General features: G+C 37.4%; 1 long non-coding RNA gene across 2 annotated transcripts; it reads left to right on the top strand.

Annotated features, from left to right (window-relative positions):
* Window positions 1-277: 277 nt before the first annotated feature.
* On the top strand, window positions 278-7,042 carry LOC145665782 (uncharacterized). Of its 2 annotated transcripts, XR_014127646.1 has the most exons (3): window positions 278-455; window positions 4,279-4,446; window positions 6,312-7,042. It is a non-coding gene; the product is annotated as an uncharacterized LOC145665782 (long non-coding RNA). The 2 variants fall into 2 exon arrangements; XR_014127645.1 differs by lacking the exon at window positions 278-455 and having other exon boundaries at window positions 3,766-4,446.
* Window positions 7,043-7,852: the final 810 nt, after the last annotated feature.

The following is a 7,852-nucleotide window of genomic DNA, read 5'->3' as shown; positions in this document are numbered from 1 at the left end:
AAAATTTTTACGGCAGAAAACACCACTGACGTAGCACTAACAATGGACGAAATTTTGTGAAGTTTGGTAACAAGTGACTGACTGACCCCAAGTAGCACAGTCACGTCATAAACACGTCTTTTTTTGGGGTTCGAATTCAAAATGACGTCTTTTGAAAATTTGGAACGTCTTTATCACGTACCAAAATGGTAACAAAAATGACGTGTCAAACATGACCTAAATTATACGTGTTTATCACGTGCCAGAATGGTACAAAGTATCACGTGTCGAACATCACCAAAAATAGACGTCTTTTTTAGGTGCTAAAAAGCGCGGACGTTCCCCGTACTGTAACTGCAGTTTGAGCAGTGCATGCTGGGAATCGTGAGCCATTTGCGGAATCGTGTTATGATTGTGTGAATATAAATAATGTGTTTTGTTAAATGCACCTGTGATAAAGGTCAACTTTAAGACAAGTAAGTATAATTCCTATCCTATTCCTATTTAGGTGCAGTCTGTGTAAAATTCAGCAGATTGAGTATTGTAATTTTGAAGATTAGCTCCTCATACAGCGTTGCCTACGGTTTCTTATTACAGTGTATTAAAATACCGTAGAAAGAACGAGGATACCTACATTAGGTTAACCTTTGCAGACGTCTGTATCAAATTAAATATTTTAGGTAGAATACTATATAAAATATTAATAGTGAAGATAGTAAAATGATAATGTATGTGTTTTTATTCTCAATAAGCCGTATATGGGAGTGACTATGCATGGGAAAGTATGTCATTCTGTGGTGCAGTTTTACTATACAGATCCATAGATTGTAAAATGTACGAAAAAAATTGGACAAGTCTTTAATTTGCCTATTTCATGTCGAGAACAGGACCAACCAACCTCCGCGGGGCTTCTAACCCGTTCCTACTACTACTACTTTTACTATGAATCCGTATAATAAAAGCTGTACGCATTGTGGTACTATTTGCCAAGGCGAAAGACTGCTAAATACAAGCAAACAACGAGATGACAGTAAGTGTATGCTTTTGGAGGCATTACTGGAACAGACGGTTCTACTAAATTTTGATACATTTCTTACATTTTCAGGTTAGGTTAGAGCATTGTATTTCCTATAGCAGAATATGCACTAAATGAGAAGCTCCATTACTACTTGCAGATTGACTTTACGGGGGTTAGTATAAATATAGAGTAGACGCATGGGGCAAGGTTCTAGAACACAGGTCCCCCTTCCCACTTAATTGTAACAAAGACAGAAAACAACGTGCCGTGCGGGGCTCTAACCCGCCTTCACTCGCTGACGCTCGCTCAACAATACTATGTGAATTAAATGTTAAACTTTGATACAGAAAAGAACCAATCTAGCTGTTAACCTATATGGGGGGACTTGTGTTCTAGAACCTTGCCGGCGCGTGGCATATTAAGTACAGTGCATAAAACACGTAACAACTTTTGCTAGGTGCCCACTAAAAAGCACAAATGCATTCTATTGGAATCAGTGCAGGAGCACAGCAAGAGGGCCCGAGCGGCAACGAGGGGGTGCGTTCGTAGGGAACAAGCACGTCAGCGACGGGGACTATGCGCGTAAAGAAGGATAATGGAAAAGCACACTTACGCTTACAATGATTTCACTATCACTCAAAATGCGGCTTCATTCGAGCAGCCGGTTCTACCAAATAGAAAATTTATAGGTAAAATATTATAAGAAAAATTTTTCGTGAAGGAATAAGAGTGTGAATATAAGTAATTACTGTCAGTGTACAACATATTGAAATGAATTTTAAGTGATCAGTTAAAGTATTGCATATGTAAGTGTGGTCTTCCACTATTCTCTTTTAGACGTATATTCCCCGTCGCTGACGCGCCTGCTCCCTACGGACGCATCCCGTCGCTGCCGCTCGGACCCTGTTGCTGTGCTCCTACCCTGACTCGGTTATATAGTATTTCTGCTTTTTAGTGGGGAGCTGATATAAATTGGTTCGTGTTTTATTCACTCAAATTGTTACGCTTTACGTCCACGCTGTATTTGTACTGACGCCTGAAGTCAATCTCAAGCACTAATGGAGCTTCTGATTTAGTTCATGCTCTGCTAAAAGAAATGCATTGTTCTAACCTGATATGAAACTGTAAGAAATATGTCAAAATTTGGTAGAACCGTCTGCTCGAATAATGCCCAAAATTCACTTCAATTAGCTGTTTACTGACATTAATTACTTACATTCACACTTTTATTCCTTCACAAAAAATATGTTTCACATCGTATGTTACCTATGAATTTTCTGTTAGGTAGAACCGACTGCTCGAGTGAACCCCTTTGAGAAATGACCCTCGGCAATTGTTGCAATGCCAATCGTGTATGACTTCAAAGTTAGAAACAACGAGCCCTATGGAAGTTCTAACCCCTTCGCTCACTCAGTTATGTTTTGTTTAGCCTTTTTTAGCACTACTGTCTTAAATCTAGTGAAAAAATCCACAAAATCGATGAATATTTGGTAGACCCGTTTGCTAAAGTAGTGCCCCCATTGTATATGTGCATAATCAGTGGGAGGATATTACCCCAGTTGAGAGCACTCTCAAACTGCAACCATCGCCCTGTTGCACCTACACACCCTCACAAGACACTTGGCTACCGTAACTGTGCTACAGAATTCGGTGTGGAAATCGTAATAATGTAACGGATTTTTGACTGTTCGAATATTTTGTTCATTAATTGAGTAGACAGCTCCCTCGCATTTTAGATTACAGTACTTACTCCAGCATGATGATGGATACTTATCAATGTTGCCACTGAAGTTCAAAAAATATATTCCAGCTCAATTAAGTATCCTCTACATGACTATATTATTATGATTTCCACTGCTAATCGTGAAACGATTCAAAGGAAACCAAATGTCTTATTTAGGGACCGTGGTTGGGGGCTGGTGGTGGTTCCAGTCAGATGTGTTTAAGAGAGCTCTTGACATAGGGAATATCCTCCTAATGTTTATGCGCACATTAACAACGGAAGTCTCTTTGGGTCAAAAACCTGTTTTCAGGTGGAACACCAATTCCTCATCATTAAAAATAAATGAAATTAAATATTTAGTTTCACGCCCCAGGAAAAGCACCGAACCTAAGGAAGATGGTGATAATGAAATGTGAAAAATGGTGGTATGAAGAAAGTGGGCGGAAACGGGAGAGTATCGAGAAAACTCAGGCACATGGTGTTTGTCCACCACAAAGCCCACTTGGCACGAGCTGGGATCGAACCAGGGACCGCACGCACTTGAAGTGAACGCTCTAAGAGCCACTCGCTCTTGAACTGCAGCCCCATCAGTAAAAAAAAAAAAAAAAAAACATACCTCATTGCTTCGGGGCTTACATATCTGCTGCCACCAAAAGGAAGGTGTGTACACAACAGGGGCGGATCCAGAGCAGGATATTTTTTATTTTTTTAAAAAAATAAAACCTATCCCAGAATTGGAGCTGTTGATCTTTCAAGCTTGTATTATAAATGTAAGATAAAAACTTTTTTTTTTTTTTTACACGTTGCAGAATTTAAATGAAGCAATAGAAATTACTTGCCTTGGTGTTTTTGGTCAGAAAATGTCCGCGTTCGAAAACGCAGGTAGTCCTTTGTGTTCAAGATGCGATATTTTACGCTCTCACTCCGATCTCAAATCCGATCCCTACTTCTTATGGGGCCGCGGTGGCTCAGTGGTAGAGCGTTCAGCCCCCGCCAAGTGAACTTTGTGGTGGACAAACACAGTGTGCGTGGGTTTTCTCGGGGTTCTCCCGTTTCCTCCCACTTTCTTCATTCCACCATTTCATCCATTACTCATCATCACCGTCTCCTTTAGCCTAATCGGCATAACCGTGGGACGTAAATCTCAAAGATTTTCCGATCCCTGCTTCTTGTTAACAACGGGCAGACAATAATCCATAAAATCTATCTGTCCACAAGTTTGTCAATATTTATTTTACGTATCTTTCCATTTAAAAAGTGGCCATTCCTGCACCGAGGTTGGGACGATTTCGGACTCTTCTTCACACCGTCCTTTACGCTGAAAATATCCAGAACAGAAAGCATGTGAAATTTATGGCTGATATTTTCCTGCCAACTCATTTTTCTTTCTATAAGCTCTTTTTTTTATGATACAAAATGTAGTAAAAACCCACTTTACTGTTTACATGAAATTAAACTGCTTCATTTCATGTTAAATGTATTTAGTCGTTGTAATAAGCCTAGGTGTAAATACATATTATTTCCCAAAATAAGCCTTGCATGTACTCCCACTTTCCAGAGCGTGTGGCCAATGCTCCTGCAAATGATGAATTGATCAACAGCAGACCACCTAGCACGGAATCTTTCTTAACTGAACTTGAAGCCGTTACCCTGACCCCTTTCTGCTCGTCGAGCTGCTCTAGAAATATCACTGTGGAGGATGATATACATACCAAAGTTGCGACAGGTGAGTTTTTGACATGTTATTTTATAATACCCATGTAAGAAAATGCCGAGTAAGAAGAAAAGAAAGAAAGTAGTAATATTTTATTAGTACTTATAAAATAAAATAATTGTTGAATAAGGCAATACTTTTATGTAAATGAAATATTCAATTTAACGTTCCACGATCAGGCACTAAGGCTAAGGGAGTCGGTGATGATGAGAAGTGAATTAAATGGTGGAATGAAGAATGTGGGAAAAAAATTGGAGAACTCCTAGAAAAGCCGCTTGAAGTGAGCTGGGATCGAACCATTGGCCCCAAGCGCCAGAGGTGAACACTCTATCACCGAGCCACAGCTGCGCCAATTTTATTTAAATGTAACTGTTTCAGCAACTACCCTTATCTTCTTCAGATGCACTCTATTTATTTATTTATTATTTTAGATTTTTAAAGATTTCCTTGTTTATTAATTTTTATTCCTTCAGCAATTATTTTATTTGACTTGAGTATTTATATATAAGCAAAGCTTTAATATGGAATGTATCACATGTTATAGTGTTCGCGCTTTTTTTTTTTTTTTTTTTTGAGTGGTAAAAGTACTCCTCCCGAAAATGTTTTTCTCAACAGAGGGGTTAAATATAATTTTCACCAAAGAGAAGTTTTATTTTTATTATTATTATTATTAATAATAATAATAATAGCTGCCGCAACTTCTAACCCTGCTCAGAACAAATAATGTGACAATTTTCACCCTACTGCTTGTGACAGAATTCTGGTTCTAGAAGTCTTATTTTTTAAAAATACTCCAGTAACAAGTGAGGGGGCGTTTGCTCACAATTTTTTATTTTTCGGAATACATAAGTTATACACCATTTTGTTTGTAATTTTCACTTTCTTTATTGTCATATTTTGAAATGCTAATATATGTTTCGTCTTGCATCATAAATTTAACTTACTAAATCGTATCCAATCAGGATGAAATTTCTTATGACATTAGAAGGATACCTTTACTGGTTAATTCCACCTGTGTGCAGCTTGTCAGATTGCTGCATCCGATAGCGCAGTTCTGTCACGATATGTAAATGCGGAATTTTGACTCCATTTTGGGGGTTACATAGCAGTAGTGAAAGATAATACATGTAATTTCTATCGTTGTCTAGTTGTGTTTGATAAATGAGTAGCTATATTATTTTATTATTAGAAAGTTTTTTGTTTCATACCATAAAAACTATTCTTACTGCATGAGTCTGCATCAGTTATGATTCCAGTCCCCGCAAAGTGAACTTTGTGGTGGACAAGCACAGTGTGCGTGGGTTTACTCGAGGTTCTCCCACTTTCTTCATTCCACCATTTCATTCAGTCTTCATCATCACCGTCTCCTTTAGCCTAACCGACAAAACTGTAGGACGTAAAACTCAATTTTTTTTTTTTTTTTTTTTGCATCAGTTGTAATATCGTATCAATATACTTGATCGTCTCTTTTAGCTCACATCCTAAAGTTGGTCTTGGAGTGACATTTTATATTGTGAGCACATACGTAATGTAGCCTTCTATGAGTGTTTCAGAATTATTTGTCATATATCTGTATATACAAAGTCTTATATCCCCCAACTTGTTTGATTTTCCTAAACAATCAGTGTTAACAGCTGCAATAAAATCAAAAGTAAAGCTATTACAGAATAAATAAATTAATGGTAGTTTAATTTTGCTGTATGGAAGGACGTTAAAAGTGGGACTTCATGCAAGCAAGTGCAGTAACTAATCGTTTTATTGCGTATTGATTGTAGTTACACATAACGTATTGTAATTGTTTTTTTTTTTTTTTTTTAATTTTCTCCCCACCTGAAAAATTGCACTATGATTGTTCATGATTTTTTTTTCTGTTTCAGTGTTCCTATCTGTCATCGTTGGGAGAAAAAGGGACCTTTCTCTGATGCTTGGTTTCCAAAGAGCTGACGATGAAATTTAACTCCCGCGGAAAAAAGAGCAAAGTTCACGTTGTGCAAACTAGCCTTAAAGACACTTATCATTCGTGAGTAAAAATAAAGATCTTCAAATGAACAAATGCCACAAATCTTCAAAACGTTAGTAGAAAGATATTCACTTCCATCTGCCTTGTTGTTTGAGGATGAAAAGGATTCGGCATGCTTGAAACATGTTGACCTGTTCCTCCTCGCTTTGTTTGGAAATCAATGTAAAGGCATCTCTTTCGAAAACTAAAAGATGGAAGAAACTGCTACTGGTATAATAGATGAAGAAGTGGGATACTTACCGCAGTCCCCATTTTTAACCTACTTAAGCACGTGAGGCTTTTTTGATATGATGCTGTATTTCTGTACTTTCAATAACTATGAAAGGTGTTTTCCTTCATACGAAATTTATAGGAAAATTTAATTCTTTTTATTTTATATTATTAAAAGATCTGTGTAAGTTTTAGATTATAACCAACAGATTTGCATTGTCTACATATTTCTTGTTTGTATTACAAATAATATAGACAATCAGTGTTTCTTGTTGCATTACAAATAGTATGAATATTATTTTATACGACAAAACGTGCACATTGTACATATAACTAATAAATGTAGAATTCAAATTAATGGTTATGTGTTTTCGCTTTCATCCCTCAGAGATTAATTAATTTTAAAATGTACTTTCTTTTTCGATTTTTTACCTCCAAAATAAAGGTGTCTTAAATTGGAGTTATAAAAGTTTAGTCCTAAATTTTGCACTGTCAATAAAACCCATTGTTCTTGTGTATGTGAGTGTGTGTTGGATGTGGGTGGTTGTGTTTGTGTGTATGTGTGCGCATACTAGCGTAATAATGGATAGCTATAAAATTTATCGAAGCACGTGTTGTACCGTAATTTCATTAAGAAGAAGGTACAAGTAAATGCACATGAATAAATTCCAGTGACGAAATGAGTGGATTCTTCTTAGTACCAAGGGCCGCGGTGGCTCAGTTGTAGAGCGTTCACCTCTGGTGCTTGGGGTTCCGGGTTCGATGCCAGCCCCCGCCAAGTGAACTTCGTAGTAGACAAACCGTGTGCGTGGGTTTTCTCGGGGTTCTCCCGTTTCCTCCCACTTTCTTCCACCATTTCATTCATTTCTCGTTATCACCGTCTCCTTTAGCCTAACCGGTATAAGCGTGGGATGTAAAACTTAGATTTCATTTCATTTCATTTTCTTAGGACTGTAAGTACAATGTTCCTTTATTTTTCCATTTCATTCTTTGTTTTTACAATGTTTATTCGTCTTTTCTCATTCTTAAAAGTTATGTAGGGTTTTTTTTTTCCGCCAAGGGTGAGTCTTACATTCGAGGGCTTTTTTTATGTTTTTCAAGTCGATCCAATGCGTCTCGGTTTTCTGTTTAATGTATGGCTTTAAATTTATCCTTTCGTGGAGCAAGCGCTGCCGTTTCTTTTCTGTA

The sequence above is a fragment of the Thermobia domestica genome, chromosome 12 (assembly GCF_964235325.1).
Source record: "Thermobia domestica chromosome 12, izTheDome1.hap1.1, whole genome shotgun sequence".
Classification (NCBI taxonomy): Eukaryota; Metazoa; Arthropoda; class Insecta; order Zygentoma; family Lepismatidae; genus Thermobia; species Thermobia domestica.
This window is presented reverse-complemented; position numbering and strand designations above follow the sequence as displayed.